The sequence below is a fragment of the Leptodactylus fuscus genome, chromosome 5 (genome assembly GCF_031893055.1).
Source record: "Leptodactylus fuscus isolate aLepFus1 chromosome 5, aLepFus1.hap2, whole genome shotgun sequence".
NCBI classification, from domain to species: domain Eukaryota; kingdom Metazoa; phylum Chordata; class Amphibia; order Anura; family Leptodactylidae; genus Leptodactylus; species Leptodactylus fuscus.
This window is the reverse complement of record NC_134269.1, coordinates 70,932,231-70,949,090: the sequence shown is the minus strand read 5'-3', so window position 1 is coordinate 70,949,090 and position 16,860 is coordinate 70,932,231. Positions and strand designations below refer to the sequence as shown.

Here is a 16,860-nt window from a genome sequence, read left to right as displayed (position 1 = left end):
TGAAGAGATGGGATAACATAATGGGCTCTGGTGACAGATTTCTTTAAAAGTATATTCTGCCTGTCAGTGAATGGATACCTTATTATTTACCTCCAAAGGTTATAAACCTGCCAAGATTATACTCCAGTGAGAGATGTGCATAGTTTATTAAAAGAGAGATCTGTGATGTGTTGTATTGAGATTTGTCAAGTCAACTTGGACATGAGTTTAGTTGTACAACTTCTGATTGTAAGAGCAGGCAGAAAAATGGGGGTGCGTTGCTGAGTCTCATCACTGGAGTCAAGTTTCTTCGTCTCTTGGCTGTTTATGCCACATTAAGCCATAACCAGACACACAGTTCCGGTGATGAATGGCTAGCTTTGTCTGTCTGAGTCTGTTGGAGCTAAAGTCATTACTTATAAGCACCCTCCATGCTGGCTCATGAAGGGGACTCTATTGAGAGAATCCTCTTAAGCTTCTTTTAAATAAACCATGTAATACCTTTAAAAGGAGTCTGTCACCAAGAACTTTCCATGTCAAACCCAACATTGTAGGGACATTAAGCTGAGTACCATCATTCCTTTTGATAGTCCAGTAGGTGCACCATTTCCTTGAAAGTGGTCCCGAGGCCCCATTAGCCTAAGAAAAGGAACTAGGATGTCATCTATGATGTCCCATGTCCTTCTTTAAGGTAAGAAGAAAGGAGGAGAGCTTGTGATGAAGGACATTTGGGGCATTTTTTGTGGTTTATGGACAATAGTGCTGATGCAAGATACCGAACTGCCACATGTTATCATGATAGATGCATATGTCCCCCACCTCTGTGAAAACGTTTCTGCCTGTTATATCTACATGCTGTGACCCCCTCCTCGTGTCCTCCAACCACGTTCGGGCTGTATTATTAACTTCACTCCGCACAGAGAACTAAATGATTCTGCAGTGTGTCTGTGTTTCTTTCTTTTTAGTTGCTATGATTCCTAGGATTTCTCTATCTGCCATGAGCTTGTATGTGTTTTCTCTCTTGTTATATACTACTGTTCCATCTATGAAAATATCACTGAAATGTCCTCATTGTGGGACTATTAAAGGATGATCTTATCTTATCTTATTGATTGGCCTCAGTGGTCACGCTGGAAACAAAGGAGGAAACAAACACATTTTTCTGGGAAATGCGCCATAATAACATAATCAAGAAGATGAAGGTCTGAGCGGGTTTGCGCCAATAGAAGCAGACAGTATGGAGAAAGGTCTGGCCATTTTTGTCTTCATATTCCTGTAGCAATTCATCTATCTTACTCTCCATGTCGTCTGTGTGTTGTATACATTGGCAAAGTTCACAGATGAGGAAAACTCCTAGTGTGGCCTCTTTGTGATTATTCTGGATGTCAACATTGATGATGTGCATGGTCTGACAGGTTTCCTGCTCTCTGGAGGTCAAGTCTTCCACTATATGATCATGGACTTTCTTCTCGTAGGTAATGACCAGGTCGAAGTGGTCTTTGCAGGTCTGAAATCTCTCTAGTTATGGTTTGTGCCTCTTGTTTCTATCCAAAATATATAAAATACTGTTCTGTGTATATAGTTCTTTGCCATTCTTAAGGAGGCCATTGAGCATATGTGGTTTTGAAATCGTAAACATTTAGCTTGTCTGGGGCTGGGCCTGAAAGTTTATCATGTGTTCCTGTTCCAAATAACTGGACATTGAAGGATTGTTTGCTGAGAATATTGTGCACCTCCATGTTGCAGCTCTGGTTGTTGGAACACACCACAGCTACACAGTCAGGGGTGGACGGCATTGTTACAGTAGGGTGAGGGGTCGGGCCGTCTCCTGAGCTCATTTGCTTAGTAAAAACAGATTTTTCAAGCCAATGGTACATTTATTGGACCGGCTGAGGTTATGATGGTGCTCAGCTTGACCCTTACCTTGGCTGGTTTGATATTGAGCTTCCTAGAGATAGACTCCCATTACAGGAATGTTAAAGTTAAGATAAGATACTTAGAACAAACCTTTACCTAATGCTCCCCTATTCTTAGTTCCAGAGGGGAAGAAGTTGATAAGTTGGGAGAGGTAAAATATCTCTAAAATTATGTATTTTTAACATAATGGGGAGAATTTATGAATCCTGTTATGCCTGTTTTCTGGCCTGGAGGTATAATATAATGCCACACATTAGGCACAAGGCCAAAGTTCTTACTTGGGTAGATCTCCATTCTGTCGCACAATTGATTTATGATGAGGGCAGAGCCACTTTATAAATCAGTCATGCCCTGCACCTGTTGGAGCCTTTGTTATGACTGGCGTGCAAAACACTAGTTTTATTAAATTTGCCACAATGTTCCCTTAATGGTATTATCCAGGGAGTCATAAAGCTCTCTACTGCATTCCCTGCACTGGTTAAGGTTTATTGCTAATATATAAGCTAGTGGACCTGTGGCCAGAGTAGAGAGGAGTCAGTGATGTCAGATAGCCGAATGATCTGTAGGGGAAGCAGCAATCACACAGTTCCAGCACCCAGTTATCTTTGGGGCTCTCTGGGACATACTCCTATATTAGAAATAAAGCATATCCAGTGTGAGGAATGCACTGGTAAGCTTTATTATTCTCTATATAACTCCTTTAGTGACCAATCTAACTCTGCTACACCATTCATAGGTTTCATAGTGATGTTTAGAGCAGGCGCTCTATATAAATTCTATCTTCTCCATATAATCGCCACTAGTATAGAATTTTTATGTGAATACACCATTGATGTAAAAAACATGCAGATACCCGAGAGCCCCCCATGGGAGTGGGCCATCATTCCAGTGAAAGTGTTTGGGGTTATTGTTGAACTGCGTGTAGACTGGCTTTTGTGCAGGGGAAAGTTCCAACAAAATGCTATTAAAAGATATTTCTTGACAGCAAATTTTGGTACAGACTTGTTGGCTTCAGAAGGTATTGTTTTGTTTGGACTCAGTCTGTCAGAGAACAGAATCTGGAGACAGTCGTTTTACTTTTAATGGCTTGTGTAGCAGAATATTTCACTTACAGTAAGGTGATCCAAGTGCCCAATTTATGATATGTCATGTACCTGGAAAATACATGCTAAGAACATAGAGTTTTTGGAGGAGACCAGCGAGAACTTACCATAAAAAAGAAATATAAGGATAAAAACCTGCTATGAACAACTTCATACTAAATAGTATCAAATATATCAAACCACTCTCTTAAAAAAAAAAAAAAAAAGTACGTGTTCTGAATATAACTTCTTATTTTCTCCATTATCTTCTCACTTGGCCCTTACTATTCAAGCATTTGTGCTATCCTACTAATATTATAAATGTGAAAGTTTGGATGTTTGTATGTTTGGATGTTACTCAATCACTCAAAAACGGCTTAACGACTTGGATGAAATTTGACACATAGATATTTTGTAACCTGGATTAACACATTGGCTACTTTTTATCCTGGTAAATAACATGGCTTCACGACTGTTATGAATTTATATTAATATACTATAGTACACTGCTCTTGCCGGCAAGACAATCATTCACCTAGTTGCAGTTTGCTGATAGTCAGGTCTGTTATCTTTCTATGTAAACACACAGATAACAATGAGTCCATTATGTAAAATCATCTGCATATTATCTGATCTGCATAAGTATTCTGTGTCCTGTTCAGCCCGAGGGAGGAGGGGGAGATAAATACAAGTGAGAAGCAGACACTGCAGGCAGAGTGCTGAGATACTAAGATGGGAAAACCCATTTAATCCAAATTAGCAGTTTTCCAATTTTAAACATGCCGGGAAAATGAAAATCAAATTTGTCACAAAATTATCAAAAAAACGAGAGCTATGAAGGTAGACAAAAGTCAACAGACTTCTCGTCAAGCAGAGTTGAGGAAGATTGATCAAGCTAGGCATCAAGTGGCTCTTAGAGCAGCCGAAACGCTGGTTGGATCATCAACACCAACAACACGCTCATTATATGGTGTCCCAGTGAGCTGCTGAGATGCCATAACAATCACAGGCACACGGCGAGAAACAAGTTCAGCGATTTATGGGGGGTTTTAATACAAGGGTCTTTCGAAACCCCTTCATAACTGGATTAGTCCCTTAAAAAATGGGTTTTGGAAATTTCTTGAAAATTTTGAATATTGTTGTTTCACTTGTAAACCTTATAATATCCATAAAAAATAAAAGGGTGACTAAAGTTTGATGCCAACATAAAGCAGAGATCTGGGACATGAGATTTATGATATAATTTTGGCGGTCTGACTGTATGCAATGCACATCATTTCAAACTTTATAAAATGCATATTTTTCAAAATTTCCACCAAATTTCCTATTTTTTCATAAATAAACATAAAACATATCAACCAAAATTTATTACTAACAAGAAGTACAATGTGTTACGAAAAAACAATCTCAGAATCACTTTGGTAAGTTAAAGCGTTCCAAAGTTATTGCCGCATAAAGTGACACATGCCAGTTTTGAAAAATCGAGCTTGGTCAGGGAGTCAAAAAGTGCCATCGGCGGGAAGGGGTTAATATCAATAATATCAATGTTTGGTGGTAGTGATGTGATGTGCTCAGAACAACAAGCATACAGTATAGAAGCAGATCATGCTGCTGTTATTGGGCCTTGGTGCCCAGCTCTGATTAACCCCTGCAGGACTCTACTTTCCAAAGGGCCTGCATTGTTAGCAGCAAAGGAAAGAGAAGTGGAAAATAAACCCAGAAATCGTTAAAATATTGCAAAGTGAGGAAAAAATATGACCCTTTCGTTGTGAGTGGTAAACCCCTACAACTTAACAGGAGTGTCCTTGTTATGTGGCCACCTATCCACTATGTATACCACTATAGTACATACACTTAAAAGACCATTGTAATTTTGTCCTATCACAATTGTATTTTCTCTTTTCCATTACTGTCCAATTCTTCTACTTTTTGGGCAGTCATAATTATAAAGAACTGTGTTAGTATGGTTGTGTCACAGGAGGTCACATCTCACGTTAGGTGGATGACCTACTCCTATTGGTATTCTTCACTAATACTGGCCACATAAACACTCTGCTAAAATACCTCTCACTTGATGTTATAAACCAGACTGAAATAAAAAACTGTGAGTTATATAGAAAAAATAGGTGTTGCTAAAACAACATGGATGTCATTTGACAGCCAGGTCTTTATTTGCAATGGGCAGATAGTTGGTAAAGTTTGTAGTGTACACGATACACCAAGAAGCGATTTCATGTACAACATGTGTTACTTGCTGATGGAACTAACAACTTTTATCTTACTTGTGAAAAGAAGAATGTTTCGGTTTAATGCCATATATATGTCATGGGAGAAGTAAAATGCATAAAATAAAATGTGTTACTTTCCATTATACAAATATGAATTAATCCTTATCTGTACTAAGGCGGTGGATTCTTGGAACAGATAACCCTAAATCACTGCTAATACACCACAGATTGAGTTTCTGGAAGTGAACCATGAGTTTGAATGCATTGGTCATTGCTAAGCTGACATTCAACTTGTTCTCCACTTGCAGAGCTATGGTTTATTACATCTCTACGTCATTACATTCTGGAGGCCCCTTCTCCCTCCCCTCACTTATATATGTTTATACGCAGTGTCCAACTGGGATCTGATCTGATGTGATCACATAAACCAGATGAAGTTGTTGGAATTGCCATGGAATTATCGACCCTTCCCATGTATATTGAAGGAAAACTCCAGCAGGGAGACAAATGCCCTACCAGCCACCCACTTGTAAACCGCCCAAATGAGAAACAGAATAACAAACAGATCTGTGCCTATCAAGCAGAGCGTAGAAAATGTTTGTAACGGAAGATGAAGGGTGATATAAGAATAATTTCCACACAAAGCAGGCTATTAATAACTATGTGTATATTGCGTGTGGTATTTTATGCTATGTGCATTTTATGCATCAGCTATGCATACTAGCCCCCATAAGGAAAACAGGGAAGTATTTCTTATTTATGGAATTTGAACATTGAAGAGTCGAGAAGTACTTAAAAGAGTTTATTAATGAATACATAAGACTATGTCTGAATGGTCACCTGGTGATGCTACCAAAGATCAGAAGGAATTTTTACATTCCCAATATCTTTCTTAGTTCTGTGCAGCACACTTGTTTTTAAGCCGCCAGTGCTTGCAGCACAGTGATTACCAATATAAAGAACTTCAGCTCACATGATGACAGTCACTGCCTCTATTTACAGATTTCTGAGGTCTACTTCCCTGTCTTCATTGAACAATTGTGTAAGTATAAAGGTTGTGTTTAACTTGGCACAGACATCTTAACATCTAAACCCACTATCCATAAGTACCTGTGGATGGTTTCTGTTCCAACTTGACCTGGCAAGAGTAGTTAAATCAAAAGTGACAACCAATATGGCTGGACTTCTAGTTGCCACTGGCAAAATTAGTTGCCACCTCGAAGATTAAGAAAATCTCTGTAATAAAAATAAACATTGGCTACTGCTTTCATTTAATATAGTCCCTGATATATTTTGGGTGGAAATCCCCTTTAAGTTGAACCCATCTTGATCTCAATATCATTTTATGACAAAGTTGCCTAAATGACAAAAGCAGCTTCTATATAGGATTTTAGTGCTACTGAATGGTTGCTACTTACAAGGACATTTATTGGTGATTAGGGATTTCTCATGTTTTTCTTTGCTGTAATAAAAGTGCGCATGTTGGCATGCTGTAAAGTTAGCTCTGGTTGTATTAATGAGGTCGTTGTGGAAAGGGAGTTATTTGGTGACTGTGACTAGTTTTGTTGGCATTTGGTCAAGTCAGGTGATGTGTCGCGTAGAAAGTCATGGCCAGCTGTTAGTGTATGAAAAATTTAGCAGGGTGATCATAAGAAAACATTAGAAACAAAACTAAAAATCACTTATACCCACTGTTTGGGGGTAGTCACCCTTTTATTTTCACTATGTTTGATTTGTATCATCTTCTATATACTGCTAAGAGCAGCCTGAACATTATGTGATGTCAGCCTTTTAGAACGTAGAGTAGAGAGGGGCAGTACTCCCCAAATACACTCCAAATATGAAGTGGTCCCTAGGGGAGCAGCAGTTATTTGTTCTAACAACAAAGTGAAAGACCACTTTCTCTCCTGTCTATCCTGAACAACTGACCAACACTACAACACCAAGAGGCGCCATTGTGGGTACAACTTGTTCCTTTATACCACAATGTGATTTAGCCTGCAATCAGAGGTTCATTGAGTTCATTGGGTCCTGTCTAAGCCCATTTACAGTAAGACTTCATTCCCACAGAGTAACGCGCCGCTGATTCAGATACGTAAACACGTGTTAGAGTGAGCGCTGTAAAACAGAATCCCATTGACTTCAATGGGTGCCGTCTTACGCGCGCTACACATTGAAATCAATGGGTTAAAAAGCCTCCCATTGATTTCAATATGTAGCGTGCGTAAGATGGCACCCATTGAAGTCAATGGGATTCTAGTTTACAGCGCTCACTCTGACACGTGTTTACGTGTCCGAATGAGCGGCGCGTTACTCCGTGGGAATGGAGCCAAGCTCCGCCTAGTGGCAGGTGCAGGTAGGCAAAAATGATAGTGTTTAACATATAGTATGTACTGTGGTCCATCTTGCTATAGATACTAGCGAGCTTGTATGTGCTTTCTCTGGAAACTACAAAAAAAATCACTGCTAAATGAAAAATTGATAGAAATTTTTTGTTTACTTTTGCCATAATTCCTTGTAAGTCCCTAAACTCTCATGCAATAACTACTGTCGGTCTCAAGGACAGTCTAATCTAATATCTTTAGACAATGGAAACGTGGACTAATCATGCACCCTATTTATTGCAGTGGCTGATGCTGGATGACAAATTTGGTACATCTTTAGCATGTGGTCCAAGTTTATACCACCGGGGCGTAACTTGAGGGGGTGCTGAGAGTGCAGTCGCATCGGGGCCCAGGAGCCTTAGGGGGCCAATAAACACTGGCATCAGTATTGAGATTGCAGCTTCCATCTGGCCAATAAACCAAGGATACCCAGAGATTACCCTAACCACACTAAGGCTGATTAAACTCCTTAGCACTTGTAACCATCACTATCAAGAACTCTCTTTAGGGATGAGGTAGGGGGCCCCGGACATAAGATTACCCGGGCCCTCAAGACTTTATTTATGCTCCTATACACCACCTTTTAGTTTACATTGCACTAAAATTTCGTAGGAAATTTTATATCTTAATCCATGCTTTTATATCTTAATCCATGCTACATTTCCCTTTCCCACTAAGCTATACCCATTGTTTAAGAAGACAGATAGGCTCAAAATTACAGGCTATGCTGAAATTTTCTGCAGTTGTGTTTATAGGGATTCATGGAGCAAAACTGTTACCGTTTTTTCCCTATATTCCACAGATGGGCTCAATTTATGTATTTCTGGGTAAGTCCCAAAAAATCATTTAAAACAGAGCTTGATTTTTTAAATTTATTTCTTTTAGTATAAAGTGTTCTCCTTCCTAAAGAACATATTTAAAGGGATGTTCCAGTTAATGTTTTAAACCCAAGGTCATTCGTCTTTGTTTACTGTTCTGAGGGATTCTTGAAATTGTGCAGGCCAAGTTTTAAGAACCTGTACTTTTTGTCACTAGCATTCAACATAATAGTAGGATAGATAGATAGATAGATAGATAGATAGATAGATAGATAGATAGATGAGATAGCAGAGATAGATATATAGACAGACAAACAGATAGACAGACAGATAGATGAGATAGAGATAGATATATAGACAGACAGACAGACAGACAGACAGACAGACAGACAGATAGATAGATAGATAGATAGATAGATAGATAGATAGATAGATAGATAGACAGATCTCTTCCTTCAAAGAATGTTGTACAAACAGTACATTCTGTGGAACTCAGAAAGACTTAGAAAGAATTATAAAAAGTGAACTGTGCAGACATGCAAAGCTTTCTGGATATATAAAATAACTGGCCTCGGAGCATAAACTAAAAAACAGTGTGATGGGCGAATGTATTCAAGGTTATTTTAACTGCAAGGAAAGTTGTAAAATTTAAGGACACTTTGGCAGAACACAAAATAAATTCATCCAGTGCAAAACAAACACAATTACGAGTATGATATCCAGCCAGACGCTGGCAGTACCATATAGCACAAGGACAAATACTAATGTCTGATTTTCTTTTTTCATGTGTGCTAAGTGAAAAGTTAGAAGGAACCCAATTGAGTTATTGCAGGAATGTACAAATTAAATGTACTAGCGGAGATCAGTGGTTTTCAAATTTCTCCTGAGGGAATAGGGGCCTGTATTGGAAGCCAGTCTGGCGGTATGTCTATTATCCCCCATGCTTTAATTCCCTTTGATAGCTTGTTACGGGGAGTTAAATCATGGCCTAATAGTTGTGCTTGTGCATCATTTTTGTGTCTGTTTGTGAAGAATGTATGCCTCATATTTAACCCCAGTGAAATCCATCATCTGGAGGCTCGGCTATGGGTTCAAACAGTCGCTTCTTTTTGAACATTTCATTAGTGTTATTTTTTATGTGTGTTGAGCATATTGTCTGCTACTTTCCCTACGACATAATTAATCCAGTACATAGGGCTGTATGTTATTACCCTCTTCAAGGCAGTCAGGAAATAACTATATTGTAGATTAGGTGATTAAGCATGTGCATATTATCTACTTATGTGGCCTAATGTTATCTGCTGGAAGCCAAGAGCATTCATTTACTGGAAGTAGTAAGGAGAATGGAAGAATGAACAACTATACAGTCTATAACATTATATGGTCTTCGTCTGTCTTATGCATATTGCTAATCACACCTCAGAGGTAATAGTTGTAATCTAATATAAATTTATATAACATGAGAAATCATACCAAGAATATGGACTAGGCGTTTGAATCTGCAGTCCGTTTATACTAAAAATGGCCATACATTAGTGTTTTTAGGCAGTCGTGTCAGGAAAGGTTGTCATTTTGTACAAAAATTCCTTAAAGAAAGTCTGTAACTAGAGCCCAACATATCACTCCAGGCCTATAGATAGATAGTGTTACGGACATCAAGGGGTCCTCATAATAGAGTATGTTGCAGAGCTCCAAATTAAATAACAGGCCTGGATGGACTACACCCATCCTTTGGGGCCTGGAGAAGCCACACAGACACACACACAGCTGATAGTGTATCAAGTGAGTTCTGATTTTAATGGGGCAAAAAGGTAGTTTAAATACAATACAGACAAAAGCAGGTTGGACTATTCTAATGACATGATTGGTTGAAGAGTTATAACATAAGCTGTGGCACATGACTATTGGATAAGGCCTAATGTAATCTGCATCTCATTATTACTTTCCAAACTGGGATGACCTTTCTCATGAAATAAAGAAGAATCTAAAATATTTATGTGTAAACTAACATCTTACACTAATTCTAGATGTATATATCACAGCAAGAGAGATAATGATCACATACTGCTCAGACCACTCCGGTCTTAGGCTGACGATCAACAGGTTATAGAACCTATTTCTACACACACCTTCAAAGATGAGACCCTTACCACAAACAGATAAGGAGTTCTAACCCATCCATAAACATTCCACACGCCTTATCCCCTAAAGGGGTCTCTTAGACTCTAAACAGACATTACTTATAAAGTTTATATGAAAGAAAATTACAAGATGGCTGAAAAGAATACAAAGATGGAGGATATGATCCTAACAATTGGTTAAGTTAAAGAGGACCTTTCACCTCCTGGGGCACATGCGGTGTAATACACCGCTAGAAAGCCATCAGTGCGGTGAATTCAACTCACTATCAGTTTTCACATTCTGTGCCCCAGGTGAAGAGCTATCGGTCAGTCAGGAACGCCCCTCCTCACAGTAGCGTCTATAGTGCTGTACTGTGAGAGGAGGCGTTCCTTACTGCCCATTGGGGAGGAACGATGAGTGGGGAGGAACGCCCACCTAGTACTCGTCTATGGATGAGTGCTATCAGCAGTGGGGGGGGGGGGGTTTGGCGGTTGTTCCTCACTGCTCAGCGTCATGGCTGGGCAGTAAGGAATGCCTCCTCTCAAAGTACAGCGCAATAGACGCTACTATGAAGAAGGACGTTCTTGATTGACTGTGAGAGACGCCCTTCTGACAGTCATCGTGCCTCCGTTACTTCTCTACAGCATTGCCATAATTGCTTCAAATACATAATTTGCATATTGACAAAAATGTTGATTTCTCAACAAGAGAAGGATTGGCGTAGGAAAAACACTGATTCAGGTGACCCTAACCTATCTGCGGGACTGGGATGATATGCTTGGTTCTGGTGAAAGACTTCCTTTAAATGACATCAGAAGATCAGAGACCATATATGCATCAATGTTGGCTGTGAATGCCTACTGGTGCCAATCAGTCATATTCAGTGTCCACAAATATCCACAGCCATTGTTCTTGCTTTAACAGCTATCTGAGGAGTTCATATCTGTCAGAGGCAGCATGCGGAGCCATTCTTCACATAACATACACCAAAGTGGAGTTAAACAACCACCTGTTCAACTCCATTGGAGGTCAAGGTCCATCAGGGGACAATGGGTATCCATCTTGTGATTGGTCCAGTTCTCTGTCATTTTTCTTTCCCTACCATGGAACACAAAGCTGGAAATGACAATGTACGTGTGAACTTAGCCCTAAATGGTTATTGTGCAGCAAGCACAACTAACACTTGCATATGATTCCTTCCATCAGTTTTCCATTGCTGTTCCAGTATGTTCTTGCACTCTATCTGCTAAAATAACAGAGACTTGGAAACATAACAAACTTATTGGGATAAAACAAGACTCTAGTGGATCATGATGGGTGGCGATGTATAAATGATGGATCCTGTCAAAACAGAACCTGTGATACCAGTGTGAACAGAGCCTTAGCGAAACTTTGACTATGGATATGTGAATTAACAACTGAAAAAACAAAGAAAAATTCTATCATCGAACCGTTTCTCCAGAAAATTGAGAGAATTTTCTTTTTAGTGTCTAAATAATGATAATCCTGTTCCTTTTCCATCAGTGGTCTACATGCTATACATGGCCGTCATCCATTTTCATTTGATATTGCTCTATTATTACTGTATTATTACACTATGGGTCATACCAATACAGAGCTGGGAATTGTTATGTATGCAGTCCCTTACTGCCTCGCTCCCAGTGTACACCCTTGTACAATATAAGTAAAGATCAAGTTGTTTCTGAGCATAGTACTTAAAGGATGCTCCTTGGATTGCTTCAGGCACCTTTGCCCTTCTGGTTTACATTGTGAAGAAACTTTCCCTTCCAGACGTCATTTCAGCTCACTGCATTTTATCAAAGGCTGGAATTGACCTGTGGTTAAAAAAATATAAGTTAGGATTTTCTCCAGTATTTTGCGCATGTGTTGGAATTTTCCAAAGTATGTGGTGAGCTCCTAATAGGTTGTGAGGTCTAGTCTCAGAAGAACCTCTCGGATCTAAGAACTCATTTAAATTTCGATAATTCCCATAAGGCATAAGCTTCATTTACCTATGTAACCCAGATCTGCTTTACATTATTCTTTTCTTTGATTCTGCAGACTGAAAAGATGCTCCTTGTTATGGCATAAAGCTAGATATTGATTGCCAGGGCACAGCTTAATATGTCATGTCTATACCCAGATATGTACAAGAGACTATAATTGTATATATGTCTCTAATTATGAGCAAAAACATTAAGATATTTCTAGAGGGGAAAGGGTAGAAGACATGTCAGTACATTATAAGACAAGGCCACGATTGTGCTTTCTTCCCAGCAGACATGTTACCTTGAAAATGCACAAACATGATTCCAGATAAAAGCCATTTGTGGTTTTTTAATCAGTATCGCTACTTTTACAATGAATATTTGCGGCTGGCTCACATTTGTTCAATGCTTGTTTATTTAGCCCACACAGCTGGACTAATACCATCACAATAAAACCTTAGACGTGTAAATTATTTCCTGTACGATGAAGTAAAAGAAGAACTTAAAGAAGACCTGTCAGCTATCTTGAGTTGTATATTTTAGTAAGTTCTTGTATTCTGCATAATATCACATTTCTAGAACATCTTTTCTAATAATTCTGTGTTCCTCTCTTATTCCTCTAAGAAATTTATGAAATAATTGACAATTGGGCGATACCATTTAACTTGGCAAAAGAGTGTGTCCCTGCACAATCTGATGGTAGAATCCATAGGGGGTCTTTTGCCTTTTTAGGCCACTTTGCCACGTGCTGGATCTTGAGACTGTACATGACCCATTTAGGATTCTAGGAAAAGAATATGTAAATATGTCCTCCTTGGTGAAAAAAAAAAGAAAACTTGCTCGAGCACTGAGTTTTGGAAGATAGTCCCCAATAGATCAGTGCATGGTTGTCCTGAAATTTAGAGACATAATCTGGGGTTAAAGCCAAGCCAGAATAACTCATCCGAAAGGTACAAACTAGAGATGAGCGAACACTAAAATGTTCGAGGTTCGAAATCCGATTCGAACAGCCACACACTGTTTGACTGTTCGAACGGGTTTCGAACCCCATTATAGGGGGGAAATGCTCGTTTCAGGGGTACACATCATTCAATCAAATTCTACTTATCAAGTCCATGAGTGAGGGTTGGGATGGATTCTTCTCCCTGCGCAGCGTCCCCGCGTCCTCTTCCGGCCTTGAATTCACTCTGCTAGGCATCGGGCCTAGGCAGAGCCGACTGCGTATGCCTGTGCCCACGCGGACATGCGCAGTTGGCTCTGCCCAGGCCCGATGCCTAAGCAGAGTGAATGCAGAGCCGGAAAAGGACGCGGGAACGCTGTGCAGGGAGAAGACGTCTAAAGGTAAGAGAAGAACCAGCGTTGATTGGCAATGTATAACATTCTGCCAATGAACGCTGGTTCTGCATCGAATCTTAACTTCGAACAGCTAGTAGTACTCGATCGAGTACGAGTATTTCGAATACCGTAGTATTCGATCGAACACCTACTCGATCGAGTACTAGTCGCTCATCTCTAGTACAGACCCAACTGAAGATAGCTGTTTCTGGGAAATGTGAAATAGAGTACTGGGCGGCTGATATATGGGTGAGAAGTGGTGCTCTGAGTACCCCTTCTTGGCACTGATATGGGACAATAACTCCAAAACAGCGGCCTGCAAATAGGTCTGTCCTCCTTTTAAAGGAGATATTCGAACTTGATCTTAATCTCAGATCATACCATTAGAATTCAGGATGCTACCTTCCGAAAGCTGGCACTACAGCAAGTTCTCTTTTTTCCCCACTAAGAAGGACAAATTTGTGTGTTCTTTTCCCAGAATCTGTAATGATAAACCCTCAGCTGGTAAAACGTAATATATTTATAGATTTCTAGGAGGAATAACATCGCAGTATGTAAGTCCTATGAAGTCCTAAGTCCTGCGAATCCTACGAAAATATGTTCCAGAATTGTTACTACATGGGGAATACATGTCAGGAGAGGTGACAGATTCTTTTTAAGCTGAATTTGACTCCTCTAATGTCACAGGAAAATTACTCTGATAAAGTTGTTTTGTAGGGTTAAGACATAAAGGAGCAAGTTGTCACGAGTGCATAGGTCAGTTGTATAGGTAGGTGCAGTAATAAGTTACAAAACAGCTGCTACGTATTCCATTTTGACCAAATTACATACACAGTAAATATTATCATATGAACATGTGTAAGGGGTGTCCTGACTCTCCACCAGCGCAGATGAGAAGGGGAGAGAAGGATCAGGTTGTCGGATTCCGACATGCCTGATCTTTTGCTCTCAGCAGAGACAGGCTGCTACCAGAGATGTCTGACATTAGTATGTCTTCTCCCTTTTAAGAACATATGTATGTGAGTCGGCATGTGTATGGGATTGGGGAGAAGTCAGGAGGAACAGCTGTTGGCTGAACAAGCTGACAGTTATCTGACATGTGCGACCTGTTTTAACCTTGTAAAGTGGCTATTTTGCTATCTTGAGGTGGCTACCAAATAACTCCATGTATCTTATCTTACTAAACATCACCTTCCTGCAAGGGTAATAGGCTATGACCTTTGATGTAACCTACGGAAAACAATGAGAACCCTTATTACAGGCAAGTACTTTACTGCAGAGTTTGTATAGCTGAGATATATATATGGGATATTGGAAATACTCCATAATACGAATGAGTGACTTGTACACATAGCTGAAAGGTCACCATTGCACAGCGGAGCTCTGCATGCTTTGCAGTAGAATGGTATTTGTCTATATTGTATAAACTGTTTATTGAGAACACAGCCGGTTAGCACTTTGTTGTTTGTCTGAATACTCTGTAAACATTTGGGGCACAATGTCAACTCTGTTTATACTGACATTAATCTGACACACAGGTTGTGTGAAAGTCACAGTACATATGTGCTGTGTACGAAAGTACTGTCAATATCGAAGTATTAAGCTATATTCACGCGATAGTGAATAATGGCCATGTGACATCTGTTTTTTATAAGGGATGTCACAGAGCGGCATTAAATTCAATTTAAGTGAATGGGGGCTATTCACGGCCACCCCCCTGGTGCAAGACGTTTGGCACCTTGGTCATGTAAATGTAGCCTTAGCCAGTTTTATTCAGCTTCCTAGTGGGCCAAAGATGGGTGATTGGGATCTATTAGAGGTTTTGGATCATAAGGCATATCACTTGACAGACCACTCAAGATAAAAGTGATAGACTGTGTTATGTCTAGTGTACTGTACTGTACTGTACAACCAGTAGTAGGCAGGTTATGACATTGGGATTTGGTCTTTAGATCCTTGTGTTATGTATTGCCTCCAGTCACAATGTGCAGTAGGTTTAATGTATTAGATGGTTATCGTGACACTTCCTTTAATCCTTTCCGGACCAGGTCAGTTTTCATTTTTGTGCTTCTGTTTTCTCTTTTCCCACAGCATTTTGCGCAAAAGTGTTAAAGCTTTAAAACCAGCAATACCGGTGTTCCAAAAAGAACCATCTTTCTTGATGTTAACTTTGCAGCTGATGGCACAATGAATATTTGCACTTTGTTTTTACATAAAAGAGTAGAGAAAAGGAATTCTCGTATGAGTAAATCCATGTTTATATATAGAAAGGTGGTGGATTAGAGTAATAGCCATCACTCAGAGGTGACAAATGCTTAAACAATGGAAAGATTTTTTGCGTTCTCAGCATAGGCATTGTCATTCTAATAATGGACAAAGAAAGAACTTGATATGTAATATCTGGCATATTGACAGCGGGCTTGTATAGTTTCTATTTTATCAGCTTTGTTCTTAATTTAAATTTAGTTTGTCACATATGTCTTTTAGTAGTCTAATGAAAGAGCTAGAACATGCAGTAATATCCTTCATTAGACTCTTAGCAGCTATAGCTATTAGAAGGGTAGTCCATATCAGAAGCACACAAGCCACCCATTTTTATAGTGGTTAAACTAGTTCAGCGTCAAAATCTAGAAAAGATATGGCTTGACTTTTTTTTTTCTGTACCGTGACCTGGTCAATACATCATATAAGAAGCTAGGACACTTCTGATGAAACAGGGAGCTCTGGTTTAGGATAGTATTCCCCCTAATCTATGTGTATCTACATAGCCAAAGTCATGGATCTCACAGTATTTGTAGGGATAGTAGCTAAATTGGCATATTAAATGAGCAAATTAATGTTATTGTTTGTATACTGATAAGTTATAAAATATTGTAATATACTTTCTGTAGCAGTTTCTTAGTTTTCTAGATCTCTGATTGCTCTCATTGATATTTTACATCCAGTGGATAAAACTCAGGTCATGGTCATGTCATATACAGTTCATGGCTATGTGATGAATATACAGG

General features: G+C 39.4%; 1 protein-coding gene and 1 pseudogene across 1 annotated transcript in view; one reads left to right on the top strand and one right to left on the bottom strand.

The window, feature by feature from the left end:
• ADAMTSL3 (ADAMTS like 3) overlaps nt 1–16,860 on the top strand; it is a 312,808-nt gene that overhangs the window by 127,449 nt on the left and 168,499 nt on the right. The window lies entirely within an intron of this gene.
• LOC142202944 (RNA polymerase II subunit A C-terminal domain phosphatase SSU72-like) lies at nt 1,085–1,809 on the bottom strand (annotated as a pseudogene).